A 19543-nucleotide genomic window follows, 5' to 3' on the forward strand; every position below is an offset into this window, starting at 1 on the left:
TGGACTGGCACAAAATTCTCTCTTCATGGCTCATGGATTTCCCTTTAAGTCCAGCCGCTATGGATATAACCTACTGGTCTAGTATTTTAGCGAAAAAAAAAATGCCCTTCTGTCTCTCCATTTCCAGGCATGGCAAAGACCACCATGCTTGCAGTGCTGATGGGGGTAACATTTAGTCTCCTACAGAAAGGAACCAGATTTGCCTCAAGAGGACGATGGAAGAGTGAAGGGCTCCCTTAGGCCTCCCTAAAACACTGTCATGAAGCATGTGCCTTGTCCCCCTGGCAAGAAAGTGAAGTCCACGAGGACAGAGATGAGGCAAAGCCCCCTTATTCCTAGGATCAAGCGTCTTGCTTGCCCAGAGCCAGACCCAACAACCCACAGATGGTGACGACAATGCTTAGTCATTTGGCTGAAACCCAAGCAGATGTGGTCCCTCTGCTACCCCCTGGAATGCCCAAGAGAGCCTTGCCTGCCCCCTGGCCACCTGGAAAGACAGGACCCCCAGGGCTACTGGCCTTCATGGCTTCCAGATCTCCTGTCTCAGCAGAATTCCCAGGGAGCTACAGCACTCGCTTTTCCCTCTGTCCTCTGTGCCCAAGGCCATGGTCCCCTTGATTGTCAAGCTGATTCTGTGGCTCGCTCCTGCCTTGCCAGCCATGTGGGTGCCTCCCTTTCCTCTTACCAGAGGAAAGTCTGCACTTACTCTGAGGTTTTGGATCCAACGCAGAGACCTCCAAGGCACTCCCCTCCAGCTGCTTGTGGCCCAGGCTGAAACAAAATGTTTTGTGTGGTTCCAGGGACGAGGTCACATCCGTGTTCTTTTGCAATGTTCTTAATAGAGTTTCACTTGGGGGAATGAACAGTTGATAGGAAAGCAACTTCTTTCTTTCACATTATTCCCCATCCCTCTTCTTCTTTCGCCTCTTCCTAGTTTTTCTAAATTTCAAACCTTAATGAAAAGGCAAAATGTTAGCAGTTTAGCTGAAATGCATTGCTTTTGGTAGTTATAGGGGAAAAAATACCAAAGAGCGATAAGTTAATGGGATTCAAGGGTAGAAAACCTCTGCAAAGCCACAGGGTGTGTCCCGATGATGCCAGGACAAGGTAGAGGTCCCCTTTCCTGGAGAAGATACACGGTGTGACCCTGCAGGCCACCCAGTGGCCCCAGAGCAGAAGTGTGTATCATGTCTTCATCTCTGTGGTCCCTTCTGGGGCCTGGGAAGAAGCAAGAGGAGAGCAGACTCACTTTCCATTCCTGTAAATTCCGCTTTACCTGTCTGTCTGAGAGCCCCCTCCATGGCTTTCTCCCCAAGAAATGCCTTGTCTCCCACTGGGTTTGTCAGTTGTCAGGCAAACTGGGTGACTCTGAATTCTGTCCTGATTTATTTTGGAAAAGGAAATTAAAATTGTGCTTCTGGGTGTGTTTTTCATTCTCTGCTCTTTGCTGTCATAAGTAGATAATATAATCTTCCGTGTTATTTGCTAATTGTTTCAAGCCTAGTCTCTCTGAGGGCAGAATTCATGTCATAACACTTCCCTGGATTTCTCACGATGCACAGTGCATAGTGGGCACTCAGTCTTTAGTAAACGCCTTGTCATCAAGTAACTAAGTTACTGGATTGAGTCTGACTTGCTGGACATCTGCTTTCAGGGTTCCATATGGGGTTTTGTTTTTTTCCTTCTTGGATGTAACTCATGGTGACCAAGCATTCTTGACTTTTCAGCTCAGGGAAGAGAAGGGAAAAATGTACAATGGTAAATACCTAAATTGCTACATCTCCAGAGGAGGCACGCTGTAGGGTCATTTTAGTATCCTGTACAGCACTGAGAAATGGAGTGTATATTCCCTAAAAAAATATGAAAAACATAAATTGCCATTAAAATTCATTTACTTCCTTCATAGGACCACAGGGCGATGCTTCGTTAATATTGACTCCCTTCTGCTACAGGGAAAGCTAGTCTATCTTTCCCTCTAGAGATGTCAACTCCAGAAGGGCACTGAGGATGACGATGGTAATGATGAGGATGACGATGCTCGTGGGTCTATTTAGTGCAATTCTATATCCCCATCTCCTGGAACAGCCCCTGGCACACAGTATGCATTCAATAAATATCTGAATGAATGGAGCTCAGGTGAAATTCGGTGTAACCACACAGATTGTAGTAATCAGCAAGGCAGAAATTAGACTTGTCGTCTCAGACATCTCAAGTCTGTCCTTGAGGTCTGACTCAAGCTGAGTGTCTCCCACTCTGATTTGATCTGGGACTCGGTACAAAACCTCAGCCTCATGCTTCCAGTAACCACAGGCAGGGGTCTGCTTCTGGGAGAGCAGGAGTGTTTGCAGTCATGGAGGGGGACGGCCACCCAGTTGGAAGAGCTGATGTAATGAAGACGGGAGAACGAGCCAGCACACGTGGGCACCTCACTGCAGAGAGTGATTGTCTGTGTGGGGCGGCCATGGGGACCACAGAAGCCCTTCACAGGATTCTCTTTCTTCCTTTTGCTTCTTTAATTATCCTTCACCCCTCCATAGTAATACGTTGGGTTCTGATTGATGCTGATTTTAATACTGGGGAAGAATCAAAGAAACTTGGCAGCAGCTGGTCATTGCTGATGTTATTTGGAGTAATTAACCTTGGTGATCATTGTTTCCTCTGGGAAGACCCAGACTTCTCAGATACAGACATGAATCTGCTCACCTCATTGTGCTCTAACGTGGCCCAAAGGTCATTAGCTCCATTTTTCAGATGGTGACACCAAAGCATGGACACTGACCTGAGGTCAGAAAGCCAGTCCTACCCTGCCTTTTATCCTGGTCCCCAGGCCCCCCTGAGCTTCTGCTGCTGGAAAGCAGTAGGCCCTTGACTTGCTGGTGTTATCTGATGGAGAAAATGATGTACTCCGTGATTCTAATATTACTTTGGTTTTTACAGCTGATGTTCCTTACCCCTGGAATAAAAGCCCAGGCAAAAGTGATCACCTATAAAGCTTCTTGGATGTAGGATCTCCCGATTTCTACAGAGAAACAGAGGGAATCGGGGAAAATCAACTGGTAGATACTATGTAGCTGAAAAAAGTTTTAAAATAACGAGCGGTGTCTAGCCGGTACACTGGGAGCAAGCTCAGGACGCTTTTGCCCTCAGCTTTTGGTCCCGAGGGTGGGATGCAGTAGGAGTTGCAGACTCAGAGCCACAGGGCAATGGCTCCACCGTGGACTCGCTCTGAGCCCTTGTGCAAGTCACATGACCTCTCTGGGCATCTACCGAAGTCCTCACCTGTAATAATGCCCTCCTCTTTGGGTTACTGTGAGGATGAAATGATTTAGCACATTTCATACTTAAAGCAGCACCTGGCCCTTTTGCGTTCAATAAATGTTCTGTGATGATTAAGATGGTGGTGATTTCCCTTCTAACTGCAGGCCATGGGTATCCTCTCCTCCAATATTGCCTCATGTCACAAAGTGACCATTTCTGTATCTCGCTGACACCCAATGTATTGGACCTTTGCCCCCAAATGAAACTCTCTGGGCATTCCAAGCAAAGGAAAAGAAGAGTAAGATTTAGGAAGAAAGCAGAGGAATGGTTAGAAAGATACAAATAGGAAAAATAATTCTTGTGTTCACTCAGCAATCTGTTATTTTTTTCCCTCTTAACAGAGGCACTGGGGGTTGAACGCAGGACCTTGTGCACGCCAAGCGCACGCTCCACTGCCGAGCTATACCTCCCCTCCCCAACAACCTTTGATATCATCTGTCATACGCAAAATACTCTACAGGACTGTGGGGGATATAGATTACATGCATGCTCATGCGCGCGCGCGCACGCACACACACGCACACACGCGCACAGACACACACACACACACACACACACTAAAGCACCTATACCAGACTTCTCCAGGAGGCTTATTCTGGGGACCCCAGGCAGGGTTAAGGCTGCCCCCCTGTTGATTTCTTGCACCCTGGACCTGGCGCATTCAGCGTATTAGCAGATGTTTAGTAGCCTCCTTGTCTAGAACACTGTGAGCTCCATGAGTGCAGGACCCTTGACCTTTGGCTTGTGCAGCACCCAGCAGGGTGCCTGGGGCTCTGTGTGTTTGTTGGACAGGACAGAACTGGGTGGAACTGGCAGAGACTGTCTCTTGGGTGTGTATCTTCCACTTTCACCCCAGATTTGATATCATACCCCTAGCCTTAGACCTCACGTTTAGGCTTAATTGTTATACTGGACCCACTCTTGGTCTGTCTTCCCCTGGGACATTCTGTCTGGCTGTTTTGCCTCCTTGATTCCACTGGACCCACTGGGCCTCAACACTGAGCCAAGAGTAAGGAGGGGCCAGTCTTCTCCAACAAGGTGTACCTTGAGAGCCCTTAAAGGGATTAATCACATGCTTCTTATCCCCAGGACATCAGCTACTCAGGCTCTGGCTTTTACATCCTTCAGAGGTGGCCTCTCTCTTTAAATGACTTCTCTGCCTATTCACTCACCTTCCCTTAGAAGAGAAACTGGGGGCTGGGAGAGGGTTGGCCAAAAGTTTGGATCAAAGAGCCTCCCATTCAGCTGGGCTTACCTTCCCTATTCTCCCCAACAAGGCTCCCCAGCACAGAGTTCTCAGGGCTAGCCCATATCCCCGAGGGCAGCAGACCTGTCCAGCTCAACTCTCGGTCAAGTCTCTGCAGCTTCTGGCTTCTATCAGTGGCTGGAACCTTGGGGCTTCCTGAAAGCAACCGCACAGTGTGTGTCTGCAAGGTGTTTATGCCAAGCTTACTCTCATGCAGACATTCATAAACACACAGCCAGTTACTAATCATCTTTGATACTGTTTCCATCAGCCTGAACTGCTATTCATTTTTTCCAGTCCACACAGAGCGGTGCACCCTCCTGTGACATGCATGTTCCTTAACACACGCAGCTCACCAAGGCATCAACTGCGGCGCCTTCCTGAACATTCAGGTCCACAGACTCACCAACCACTCTGATGCTTCTGCAAAAATCCAACTCATCTTCCTCTCCCTCGGTGGTCACAGTTAGCCAGATCCTTCATTTGCAATTGTTTTTGAAGCGTAGCTTCAAACGTCTCCCCGGGCTACAGTGATGTGGTAGAAGGTACGGCTGCCAGGGTTTAGAAGAGTCCTGGTGTTTGTCTTCCCCTTGCCTCAGGCCATCTTCTTCTTCTTCTGGAACACTGTAATGGAAAGGAGGACAGATGTTTTTCTGCACTTGTCTGGTGGCTCCTTCTGGAACACGAACTAACACATGGGTCATGTGGCGCCAAAGAGACTCATCATAAAGGTTATTGAATGAGTTGCGGTTGGTTTTGGAGTTGGCTAGACCAGAAGGATTCCTGGGGGATGTTTTCTGTCCTTTGTCGTTGCTGAGGGACTGGCTATAAGAACCAAGCAAAAATAATGATGGCCTTTGAAAGTCTGGGTTTTCTTCTCCAGCTTAACTCAGATCAGTGGTGCCCTGGGTTGGATGACATTGTTTGATAAGAAATATATTCGTAATGGGCCACTCTTTACTCCCAATCTCCAAGTCTTGACTGTGTGAATCAAGATTTTGGATACTTGACCTACCAGTTTCTCAATTTCCCTACAGGGCTGGGAGGCTCAGTCAGGTACAGCTAGAACATACACATTGTCATCACCACTGACCACGAGGCACTGGATAAATAGTCAACTTCTTTGCCTTGCAATCAAGGACCTCCAAAATCTTGCACCTAATTCCCATGCCAATGTACTGTTCCCTTCTTTGAATTCTTGCTTTGATCAAAATGGAACTCCGTTTCAGGTAATCTGATATTCTTACCCCTCTGACAGTTCCGTTTCAGTATCCTTTCAGGACATCTCTTCTTCCACAATTATCAGTTCCCCAAGGGTTTTGATGTCAGTGTCTTTCTGCCCTTCTCATTTTATACGTGTTCCCATTCACCCGATGGCTTTAACTACCACCACTAAGTCCACATTTCTGTCTCTTTCCAGAAATCTCTCATGAATTCTAGACCTGCATAATCTCATTGGATATCTTGGATATCTCAGTGAACGCCTCAAACTCAACGTATCCGAAACTGAATTCATACTTCTCTTCAAGCTAGGTTCACCTTCTGTATTTCCTGCCTAAGAGAGTAAGCCCCAAGCCAAAATCTGAAGTTCCCCCTACATTTCTCACCCATCCTTACTTCTCATCCAAAGTTGGAACTCTTGATCACCACCCTCCGCCTTCCAAATGCCTTCTCCATCTCAGGAAATTGTATTATCATATATCCAGCTGCTCAAGACCAAAACCCTTGATACCTTCTTGGTAGTTCTCTTTGCAGCATCCTCACCTTTAATCCATCAGCAGTCCTGTCAGTTCTACCTCCAAAACGTTTCCCCAACCTCTGCTTCTTATTGGATGAATCCAAGAAGACGTCACTAAGTTCTGCAGATTTGATACCATAACAATTCCATGGGCTGTTTCCTCCCCTTCGTCACTCTGCCTTTTCATTAGTTTGGGTAATATTCCTCCCTTGTCCAAACTATCATAATCACCTCCTTACTAATCTGCCTTGTGTTCAGTCTTACATCCTTTATGGTCAATGCTGATTTATCCCAGCGATATTTATGGAGTCACCAGTGTGCCTGGGAAGCAGCTGTGAGCCAGGTGGGTATGACGCATGCCCTGTGGGGCTTACATTCTGATGAGAAAAACAGACATCCAACCCATACTTGTAAGTATGACAGGTAGGGAACCCCAGGGGCTGAGAGTGTCAAACATGGAGACCTAACCTAGCTTTAGGGGGCAGGCAAGTTTTTTCAGTGAAGGAAAGTTTCAGCTGAAAATGGAGGAATAAATAGAAGGCAACCAGATGAAGAGGAAGAACGTGAGAGCAGAGGAAAGGCATCCTAGTCAGAAAACATCAGAGGACAAAGGTGTGATGGATTTCTTCTGCACTGTTACCAGTTGGAGCTTCCCATCTTCTTTCTTAAATTTTTTTCTGATAAAAAGTTGTACACATTTATTGCAGGATATTTGGAAAAGACTGACAGAATTAGAAAAGAAAACAACATTTATCCACAATCATATCATCCAGAGATAAGCACTGATGACTCTGAAGTGTGGGCCCTTTCAGTTGTCTATATGCATACGCGTTTTCAGAATGCTCTCCCTGTAGTAAAAATCTCATTATTTCTTTTCCTAGAAACAACCAGTGTCTCCTTCCTGTCTAGAAGCCCAAGAGCCTAGCCCAATGCCTGGCAAAAAACGTCTGCTGAATGGATGGCTACATGCATGAGTCAGCAAGCGAATAAATGCATGCAGACTCACTTCCATGCGCTTTCCTTCCTTTTCAGTATCTGTTTGACAGAGTCTTGTCTTGGCGTAGGGCTCTATCCAAAGCCCGCTTCAAAGGCTCCAACTCTCATGGCAATCCTTATCCTTCTTTTGAAATTTATTTTTTCTTTTAAAATTATTTTTTTATTGAGACATCGTTGACTTCCCTCATTATTATATGACAATATATTATTTCAGGTGTACAATACAGTGATTTAAAATTTTCTAGATGACATTGCATTTATAGTTTATTATAAAATACTGGCTCTATTCCCCATGCTGCACAATATATCCTTGTAGCTTCTTTTTGTTATACTGAGTAGTTTGTACCTCTTAAGGACAATGCTTGTATTGTATTGTTTCTCAAGTCCTTAGCAAGGGTTAACTGCCTTCGAATGTTGTTTTTCTAAATTTACATTGAAAAGCTTTTCATAATGATCTTTGACAACTCAACATCATTCCAGCCCATCTATACTCCACCCTTATCCCAGCGTTTGAAATTCTGAGACCCTCCCCCCTCCCAGAATCCTTTACAGCCAGCAGTCTCAGTTGTATTCCTCCAGCGAGAGGCATTTGCCTGAGACTTGGAGGGAGAACGAGAGACAGAAGTGTTTTTCTTGCTCCTCTGGCTGTGGGGGCACTTGTGTGGCTAGGTGGTCCCCTGAAAACTTCCTACCTTGGTGCTGGAGGCAGCTGGGGTCACCAGTGGTGGTTTCCAGCAGTCCTGGAAGCTCTTGATTTTTCTAAAAGCTACAGGCAAACCTGAGAGCTGGCCTTTGCTCTTCTGCCCCTTCCAATCACCTTCTGTGTCAGAGGTTCTGTTTTCCTGGGCCGAAGCCTTGCTGAGCTCGTTTGTGGGTGCCTTGTCATACCCTGTGAACCCACACCGTGCGTGACCCAGCTTAGGTCCTCAGCACAGCCTTGCTTCTGCTGAGAATGACAGTAACACCTGAGTCTTCATCACTGCGGGCAAAACAGCTTGCTGAGTGGACACAGCTGTGTTTGTTTCGCGATTTACCTTCCCCTCCACAGCAGCGTATCGAGGGTGTGTGCACTTCAACCAGGACAACAGAAGAGTGTTGCAGGACGGGGGATCGCCCGTCAGTGACTCAGCTCACTGAGGCGGACGCTGCTTTTGCAGCGCAGTCATCACTCCAAGTCCCCACCGATATTTATTAACTACCTACTGTGTGTCTAGACCTGCATTAGGCCTAACTGGGGGAGGATGCAGGGAAAATTAAACTTGTGTCTACTTGTTAAGTGCCTGTATGCACCAGGCATGGTGCGAGGTGCTGGCGTCACATGCTGAACAGGAGTGGCAGCTGTCTGCCCTCCCAGACATTACGGTCTAGCAATCTCACTGCCTGACAGGTATCACTGAAGAGAAATGAGGCCAGTCACTCACTCTTCCCACCCTAGGACTTTGGCATGAATGTCATCAAGCGTATCATGCCCACTGAGCAACAGACTTTCTAGGAGATGTGGCTGTAACCCGGGCCCTGCCCGGGGTTTCCCCAGGGTGCCAGCGTCTCCAGGGTCATGTTTGGCTTGGTCCTTTTACAATCGCTTTCTTCTTGCTCGGCATTTCATTCATTGTGGATAGAAAGCCAGTGGCATTCAACCCTAAACACTAAAAAAAAGGCAAAGAGAGTAGTGTGTGATTGTCACCAGGCAGGGTTGGATGAACGCCTACCAATGAACTGGAGCGGTATTCTGTGCCAGGCCGCAGGGTGGAACACAGAGGATAGGGTGACACTTAACTACCATATTTTGAGATTTTTTTTTAAGGAAAGAGAAAAAAATGTAAAAACCCATTAAGTAACTGAAGGGCAGTGCCAAGATGGCTATCCCATGGTCTTAGCTAATGTTTATCGAGTGCTTACTATGTTCCCAGTAAGTTCCACCAATGATTCATTTAATTCCACTCATGAGTACGTGCTTCTATGATCCCCATTTGACAGATCAGGCAACTGAGGCAGGACAGAAGAAGCACCCTGCCCAAGGCCAAAGTGGGGTGTGAACCTGGGTGGTTTGATTAAAATAAGGAGACACATCAAGTCCCCATCCTTTGGAATTTCCCTGGATTCCTTCTGAGCTGGTCTGATCTGGATGCCCAGTGAGCAAGTGCCAGAGAAGTGGTATTTTTAAAAGGAAGCTGTAAAGGGGCTGGGGATGTTTCCCATTACTGTTGGGATCTGAGAAGATGTTAACACTCAGGCCCCAGTCGTCACATTTATTCCTTGGACCTAAATGCTCGTCTTAAAATGTGACTGTGTCCCTGATCAATCATCAGTCATCAGCGTCTCAGTGTGGGTCACCACATTACTTCACTTTATTTTCAAGACATGGGGCTCAGGACAGAGAGGGTGTAATGGAGGGAGAGGAGTGAGAAGGGGCCAGAGAAAGAGGGGCTGGAGAGGGACTGACTGAGCTTGTGCTGCAGGATGTCAGGTGGCAAAACTTCAGAAAAGCATGCAGTGTATCCTTGCAGCTATAGAAGCATCATCTTGAAGATCAAGGTCAAAACAAGGACACCAGCTTTCAGTGCTTCCATTCCACTATGTCAAAAATTATAAGGATAGGGAAGGAGGAGATTAGATAGTCATTATTTAGATGATAGAAGTATTTACAAGATAAACAGCAAGGTCCTACTGTATAGTACAGGGAACTATATTCATATACCTTGTAATAGTCCATAATGAAAAAGAATATGAAAAGGAATATATACATATATGTGTATATATATATGTATAAATGAATCACTGTACACCAGAGATTAACACAACATTGTAAACTTACTGTACTTCAATAAAAGAAAAAGAAACCAAAAAAAAAAGTATTCACAAAGAAACTTGTGAAAATCTATGTAAAAATGGTTAGAATTAATAACAGAATGAAAAACAAAAATAGAACGTGCCTTAGAGTAAATCTAAAAAAAGGCCTGTAAGATCCCTATGGAGAAAATTGTAAAACTTTCTTAACAGAAGATCCAGGTAAATGGAGAGAGAGCCTGTGTTTGTAGATAGGAAAACTCAATGTGGAGACTATCAAAATTCTCTGATTGGTCTGCCAGGGCTACCATAACAGCACCATAGACCGGGCAGCTTAAATGATAGAAAATTAGTTTTTTTCACAGTTCTGGAGGCCAGAAGTCCTCCAGAGGTCAAGCTGTCACAGGGTTGGCTTCCTCCAAGGCCTCTCTCCTTGGCTTGTAGACGGTCGCCTTCTCTCTGTGTCTCTATGTGGTTGTGGTTGTCTGTGTCCTCGTGTCCTCGTCTTGTAAGGGCACCAGTTGTATTGGGTTAGGGCCCACCTCATGACCTCACTTAACTTTAATTACCTTTTTAAAGATCCTCTCTCTAAATACAGTCATATTCTGAGGTATTGGATATAAGCACTTCAATGTATAAATTTTAAGGGGGACACCACTCGGCCCATAACATTCCCTAAATTAATCTATAAATTGAGGACTGCCCCAATCAAATCTCAGCAAGGCTTTTCATGGAACTTGCCCATCTAAATCTAAGTTTATATGAAAGAGCAAAGGTCAGGTAAAGACTAACATTTTTTTTTTGAAGAAAAGAATGAGATGGTAGGGAATGCCTGATTGGATATTAAAACTTATCATAACATTATACTAATGAAAGCAGAGTATATTGGCATAAGAATAAACAAGTAGATCAAGGGGACAGCCTAGAAAATCCAGAAGTAAACTCATATACATTAAAACCTGATAAATGAGAGATGACATAGCATATTAGAGGGGCAAACATGGCCTATTCAATAAATGATGCTAAAACAACTAGGTATCTACATAGAGAAATAAAATAAAATTGAATGCTTTCTTTATACCCAGGGAAAAAAGAAATTCCAAGTATATTAAAAGCCTAAGTCTGTTAAAGCAAAAATTTAAAACCCTTTATAGGAAAATATAGGTGACTATCGTTTTGATCTTACAATAGGAAAATATTTCTTAAGTTGTAAAAAGAACAGATCATAAAGGGAAAGACTGATAAATTTGACCAAATTAAAATAAAAAACTTCTACGTATAAAAATACCAGAAGAAAAATTAATAGAGAGTCACAAATAAGAAAATATCAGTAGTTCAGTTGTGCAAAGAATTAGGAACCAAGATACATCAAAAATTACAAATCGATAAGAAAAATGCACAAAATCCAGGACAGTTCCCGGAAAAAGAAACAAAAATTACATATGAAAAGATACTCAACTTCAGCAATTCCACAGCAAGCCCTTGTCATTAGTTGTGGCTTTGCCCTTGCTTGCAGTAGAACAGTTACCACACAGCAGCCTTGCTGTAACCCTATACTCTGAAAAAACAACAATTTAAAAAAAAATAAATGAAAATGTTGGCAGTTAGGTTATTAGGGAGAATCAACGTTGTATTACAAATAAAAATGAAAACCATAAAACAAAAGCCTGAACCACCTAGCCTTAGAGGGAAAATTTGAGATAGGAGGCTATGACTCAATTTGTAAAGAAATTGATAGAATTTTCCTGTCATATTTCAGCAGTTAGGCATCCTCAGGGAGGGACAGTGGGGTCTCTCTTCTCTTTGATTTACAGATATGACATTTGAGAGATGTTATGATATCTTGGTTGTATAAAGGAATCTCTAATTCCCAGAAGAGAGGAATTTCCAGTGGTGTGCTGGTGACATTGAACACCTGGCTCTCCAAAGAGAAAAAGCTCTTTGCTGATTTCCATGCCATAAATATTCTCACTGATTTTTAAGCTACCAACGTAATGTCACTGAGTATGGACCTGGGAAGAGTTAGGAAGCTCTCAAAAACCCACACATGCTGGCTTCAACATACAACTGAAATTTCCTTCCTACTAACCTGGTGAACAGCCCTGGCTGGAGGTCTCAGCCATGGGCAGGATGACTACTGTCAGGGAGGAGACTGCATATGTATGGCTTCTCCTGTCTCCCTCTCAATCCAAAGCTGTTGAGATTTCGTTGTTCCACTTAGAATGTAAAAGCACTTCCCATAGCCAAACATTTTTAGAGGATAAGAATATGTTGAACACATTAATCCCCAAACTCTATTTCCTTTTTAGAAAAGCAGTAGAGATGAGCTGTCTTCCCTGAAGAAGCCTGGAACTCAGTGCTGGGGATGGAGTTCAACTTGTGTATGATACTTTCCCCAGCATCATCAGCCTAGAGGACAGGCTTCCTTATAGATCTCAGGGAAGCTTCATCTGGGGCTAAGTTTGCGAACTCCTATCAGACGATTTTAAATCACTGTACTCAGTTTTACAGCTTTACAGTCCCCTTAAAGGTTTGCAGTTTGAGGGCATTTTCTGTGAAAAGTCAGGAGATCTGTATTGGTTAGAATGATTTGAGTACAAGTCACAAAGCACTCTGACCCAGTTGGGTCCCAAGCTAGGAGAGCACCAAGGTGAGTTAACTCAGGGACTCAAGAATGTCATCAAAGACCCAGATTCCTCTCATAGTTCTGTGCTGTCATCCTGTGTCCTGTTTGGCTCCCCTCATGCCGCCATATTCCAGGCAAGCATGGTAACAGCTATTAGAAGGAGAAGGACCAACTCTACTGACACAGGAAAAATATTTCAGAAGCCTATTTGACAAGAGTGAGTCAAATATTTTTTGCTAGATCAAACCATGTCAAAGAGACTTAAATTACTATGATTAGATTAGAACAAATCAAGATTTAACCACGAGTCACATGGGAGAGAGGTAAACATTCAGGCAAAACTGTGGTCCTGCTTGGTAGACAGTTGTCATCCCAAGGATTTTTCCACTTTTCTGATCCTAAGACTGTTGGCTTGCACAGGTCAGTTTGGTCCTTTTGGCTGATCGGAGGGAGCCACCTGGATCAAACCAATCAACTTGATCAGAAACAAATTATGCTATGTTTACTAAATTGATTAATCTCAATATCAGTTTACCAAAAAGTATTTGTTATGGACTTACTGGGAACATGGCACTTAAAAGTCACAACTGTTAGGCACTGGACCCACTGATGTGTGGACACTGACAGTTGGACTGGGAGCTCCTAATCAGCTGACAGAATAAATAAAAATTTCTTCCAGGTGAGCAGAGGTAAATACTCAAAAAAACACATGACTATGATTTTCAAGAAGAGCGCCAAGCCAATTCAATGGAGGAAAGAAAAGTCCTTCTAACAAATGGTGCTGGGACAACTGGATATCCACATGCAAAAGAATGGAATTGGGCCCCTACCTCACACCACATGCCAAAATTAACTCAAAATGAATCACTGACCTAAATGTAAGTGATAAAACTACAAAAAGCTTTGAAGAAAACTTGTACATCCATGATCTTGGATTAGTCAATGATTTCTTATATATGATACCTCAAGCATAAGCAACAAAACAAAACAAAAAAATTAATTGGGCTTCATCAAAATTTAAATATTTTGTGCTTCAAAGGACACTATCCAGAAAGTGAAAAGACAATCCAAAGAATGGGAGAACTTATTTGTGAATCATGAAATTATTAAGAGTCTAGTGTCCAGAATATATAATGAACTTTTACAACTCAACAATAAAAATACATATAATTCAATGCAAAAATGGACAAAAGATTTGAACAGACATTTCTCCAAAGAAGACATACAAATGGCCAATAAGCACATAAAAAGATGCTCAACATCGTTAATCACTGAAGTGCAAATCAAAACTTCAAGGGATTACTTCACACACAGTAGGATGACTATAACAAAAAAGACAGACAATAACAAGCATTGGAGAGGACATTGAGAAAACTGGAACTCTAGTTATATGGCTGGTGGGAATGTAAAATGGTGTAGCCACTTTGGAAACTGTTAGACAGTTCCTCCAAAAGTTAAACATAATAAAGTTACCATATGGCCCAGCAATCAATTCCATTCGTAGGTAAATACCAAGAGAAACAAAAGCATATATCCACACAAAAACTTGTACATAAATGTTCATAGCAGTAATATCTATTATAGGTGAAAAAAAAGGGAAACAACCCAGGTTTCCACCAGTAAATGAATGGATAAACAAGATGCAGTATATCCCTGTGATGGAGTATTATTTGGCCAGGAAAAGGAATGAAGTATGTATACATGCTATAGCATGGATGAACTCTAAAAACACTATGTTAAGTGAAAGAAGCCATTTGTTGTATGATTCCATTTACATAAAATATCCAGAATAGGAAAATTAATAGAGACCACAAGTACATTAGTGGTCATCACAGGCTGGGAGAGGGGGACATGAAAAGTGACTATTAATGGGTGTGGGGTCTGTTTTGGGGTTGAAGAAAATGTTCTCAGAGTAAATAATGGTGATGGCTACATAACCTTGTAGGGAATGGCAGTTCGGTCTCTAAGAGGCTCTTCATGCATCACTTGCCCATAGATCACTATTTTGTAGATATCATTGCTGTTTTCATTATAAAAGTAACTTATTACACTAACTAGAACATGCAGAAAAAATAAAGAAATATTGATGGAAGAAGAATCAAGGTCTTTCATTGTCTTGAAGGCAGTAATAAACCTTCCTGTTTGCTGAATACCATATTCTGTTGTCTATTTTTGCAAACATTTGCACATTTAAAGTCAAAGATGGCACATCTCTGTAAACACTACTAGAGGTTTGAATTCAGAATCTACCACAAAGGGAAGGTGTTCCTATGGGTGCAGAATAGATATAATTTATAGCAGAGAGCGAGTGAATGAGTGAGCTGAGATGAGATCTTGACAGTGGAGATATATTCAGGGTTGGTTTCGGTTCCTTTTTAGATTTAGCAGAATCCTAATTAAAGATGCTAAGACATGTCTTCCAAACCAGCTCAGACAGACTCAAACCAGCTGGAACCAGCTCCAGCTTTCCAAACTAGACACAACTGCTTCAGGCTCCCTCAAAGCCAGCGCCTTGGTCTGTTGGGTTTTGGGTGATTTCTTAGGACAAATAAAGTTGGACACAGCTGTAGTTAGAATGCTTTTTCCTACATTTTTCTCAAATAAAAGAAAATGATATAATAACATGTTGGTCGAACCAACTTTGTTTTTTTCCAGGTTGCTCTGGAATAGGTTATACCAGTTGGACGAAATAATGGGTTGAAATTAGTTTCAAGTGAAATTACTCCCCTAGTTTGAGTATAGGCTCTGTATGATTTTTCCATTGTCGCATAGCAAACCTCTCCAAAATACAGCGACTTGAAATAATTGCTTATTTGCTCATCATTCTGCGGGTTGGCATTTTGGGGTAGACGGGGCTGGGATGGCTCACATAGTACTGGCTGGGCTCATTCATATGTCTGTGGCCTCAGCTAGGACGCTGAGGTCTCTTTCTCCTCGATTTTTCGTCCTCAGATGGCACTTGTCTTCCAAGAGGGTGAAAGCAGTTGCTACGAGCCCACTGGAAGTCCAAGCTCAGATTCACAGTGTCACTTAGCCACAGTCTATTGGCCAAAGGAAATCACAAAGATAGGCCAAGTTCAAGCAGTGGGGGAAACAGACTCAGCCTTCTGCAGAGAACGGCTGCAAAGAATCCATGGCCGTTTAGAACCCACCATGGACTCCCAACCTAAAGGCAACACAATGCAGCTAAAAGAACAGAAAGCTTTGGAAACTGGCCCTCCCTTGCCCCCATCTCCAAGTTATGACCTGTCCCTGGGTGTGACAATTTCTTCCTGGAATTCCCTGCATCTTTCTCTCTCTCTCTGTTCTCAGCAGAATGTCAATAAATCACTTTGCCGCCAAGTAATTAGCTGAGCAATGTGGAATCCTTTAGAATGCTTTCAGCTCTAAGAAACAAAATCCTGACTTGAGGAAGTTCTGAAAAACTTGAGGGGCAGTTAATTCAGCAGCTTAGGAAGGTCAGAAGAAGCCCAGATCCCTTCCTTCTTCTGCTTGGCCATCCCTGATACGTTTTCCATGTCTTTGGCTAGAACCTCTTAAGTTTGGCTGCAAGGTGTCTGACACAGGTGTTATATAAAGATGTGACAATGTCTGTCTCCTTTTTGGTTCGCTTATTTATTTTCTGAGTGAAGGAACATTTTCCTTGAAGCTGTGCCAGCAGCCTCTCCTTACATTGCACTGATCCCAAATGCGTTGCTTGTTCTTGTCTGACTCAGTGAGTGTCAAGGACAATGGGATTATCCTGGCTCAGATCAGTCAGGACCCACCTCCTGGAGCAGGGAAGGAGCCCAGATGTCCCTAAAGCCCCAAGTCAGGAGGAGGTGAGTGGATCTCTAAGTAAAACATCAGATTCTCTTGGGAAGGAGCAAGGGCAAGGCTGCTGAGGAGGCAGACAGAACAGTGCCTGCCACCGTGGATTAGGCCTGATATGTCCAGGGAATTTGCTCAGTCTTTGGGCATCTTGAGGAATAAGTCTGTCATGACGGAAGGAGGAGGAACAGCATGCGGACCAGGGCCTGGGAGGAGGCTGAGTGGTCAGAGCTGACCATTGTATCTGCAAACAGTGGGAGATGAGTTTGGATGCAGGAGTATATAGGAAAGGGTGTGATGAGGCAATTACACAGAACTTCAGAAGCTTGATCCTGTAAGTAATGAGAGCTTCTGAAGGATTCGGGCAGATGAGTGACATGGTGTGATTTTATGATCCAGGGGGAGGAGCACTTACCAACGATGTATGGTTGATCTCCATGGCAGAGATCAAGCTGTCCATCTGTGTAGCTGTTTCAGGCCAGAATCAACAATGGGTGCTAAAACCAGTGGGTGACTACGAAGCAGTATATTTACGTGGTGTCTAAATATCTTCCCACAAGACACTTATTAATTACAAAGGGGGCAAGTATTTCTGGTGGAGGAACTTAGCAGACACCACCTTAACGTCACCAACATTGGGGCAGAGGATTATCGAGTGTCTCCGGACAAGATGCACAGAGGATACACTCCTTCTGCAGTATTCTCGCCTGAAATGCAGCCTAGACCTAGTTGTGAAGAAACATCAGACAAACCCAAACTGAGGGCATTCTGCAAACCAGCTGACCTCCACTATTCAAAACTGTCAAGGTCATGAACGACGACAAAGAAAGACAGAAGAACCATTTCAGGGTAAAGGAGACTCAAGAGACAAGACAACAAAATGTAATTAAGTTATCCTGGATCAGATCCTGGGTCAGTAAAAATTTATTTCTCTTGCTATAAAGAACATCAGAGAGATAACTGATGGAATTTGAATACAGTCTGTCAATGAGGCTGCAGTATTATGTCCGTGTTACTTTCCACATTTTGATCATTGTATTGAGCTTGTTGTATAAAATCATGTCCCTGTTTGGAGAAACGTTACACAGTGAAGTTATTTAGAGGTAAAGGGTAAAGAGGTAAATCATGCCAATGTTTTCAGGAAAAATAGAGAGAGGATGAATGATAAAGCAAGTGTGGTAGAACGTTAACCTTTGGAGAATGTGGGTGAAGGTTATATGGGAATTCTTTGTAATATTTTTGCAATTTTTCTGCAAGTCTGAAATGACTATAAAGTAAAAGGCGCTGTTCTTATGTGCTTGAGGAATGGGCTTGAACTCTTCTCTGCCCTCATTCCTTTACCCTTCCCACTGGCTGGGAGATGGCCCTAGAGAGTGGTGGCTGTGTCTATGGAAGGTGGCCTGGCCCTACCTACCAGCCCTGGGCAGCCTTCTTCTACTGTTACGTCAGAGGGAAATCACCTTTTGTCTTACTGAGTGACTGCACTGTGCGTGCGTGGGGCTCCTTGTGATCGTGACATGTCCTGCATCTGACTGATCCAGGCTGGAGGAGGGCGGCCTCGTAGGAACCAGCTGCACTGGTTTAGTTATACCCATTTAGGGCACGGAAGATGCGGTAATGGAGAGAGTTTCAAAGACCACTCATTTGGGGAGAATTGTTGAAAGGAAATTAAGAATAGGAGAGCAACTTAAGGATACGGCAGGATCCTAGGGGCCTCTAGGGGAGTCTTTCCTATTTAAAAAGCAGAGAAAAGAGGTCCAAGGGAGAAGAGAAATATTTGGGGTCTGGGGGACTTTCTGATGACCCCTGATTCACTCCACAGTGGTCACCTCTGCGTATAGCTGGCCCTGATTCCAGGGGCAAATAGCAGGACTGTTTGAAGTTGTGAGCAAAGGACAGAGAATTATGAACCCATCTTGATTGAGGGAAATTATCAAAGACTATTTGATGGGACATATAAGAAGAAAAAAATAATGATGATAATAATAATGCTTGCAATAGTAATGGAAGCCAACATTTGTTGAACCTTCACTGTGTCCCCGGGACTAGTCAAAATTCTTTACATGTATCAACTCATTTAATCCTCACCATAACTGTACTATTTCTCTTTTAGAGATGAATAAATGGAAGAGGTGAAGTCAGAGATCATTTGCAAGTAGCAGACACAAGCTTCAGATACAGGCAACCTGGCTCTGGACACACCCTCACAATTTTGGGGGCAATTCCTTGATTCTCCATCTCTTCTGGCCTGTCTCTCCTCCTTCTCTCCTGCTGACAACCTCTGATGTTTCCAGAGGTGAACTGAAAACATGTGGGCTCCCCCCCCCCCATTATGTTGTAGATCTGCAGTCCAGAATCTCCCGCAGGCAGGGCAGGAGACGGGTGAGGGTAGCGAGAGCAGGAGGGGTGGGCCGTGACCTATTGGAATAGCTCTGGTTCACAGAAGGGGTAAAGGTCTGGCCATCTGATGGCAAAAGAGGAAGAGTGGCATGAAAAGGCACCGCTATGCTTTCCTGGTGATGGGGGTCTTCTGTAGCTGGTGTGTGGGAGGCCTCTGGGAAGGAGTGGGGTCAGACTGGGCTGTGGAATGGAATCCCTGGGTCTCCTCTTGCTCTCAGGTGTCCTCAGAGCCCCGCCACTCACACCTGTGAGCGGATGGAGGGGGGAGGTAGGGGAGTCACAGGAGGCTCTGTCCCCGAGGTTCTTTGCTCATTTCTTTCTGTGTTAAAGGTCTTTTCCTATTTTAAAAGTGGTAGGCAATAAATCCCAGAGTGCCTGGAACAGGAAAAAGAGAAAGAGATTTTATGAACACACTTTGAAACCCCGAGACCCAGTTCTTGGCCAGGAGACATGCACACTCTTTTCATAATCTTATTCTGGATCTACTTAAATGGAAACAGCTTCTAGTATTTTTAGCTGCTGTGTAATCAAAGTAAAAATGAAGAGGGAAACGGATAGATGTATTTTTTCCTTTGCTAGTTAGAATAAGAAAGAGTTGCTCATTATCTCTTAACTGAATCTT

Source organism: Camelus bactrianus, chromosome 21, assembly GCF_048773025.1.
Source record: "Camelus bactrianus isolate YW-2024 breed Bactrian camel chromosome 21, ASM4877302v1, whole genome shotgun sequence".
Taxonomy (NCBI): Eukaryota; Metazoa; Chordata; class Mammalia; order Artiodactyla; family Camelidae; genus Camelus; species Camelus bactrianus.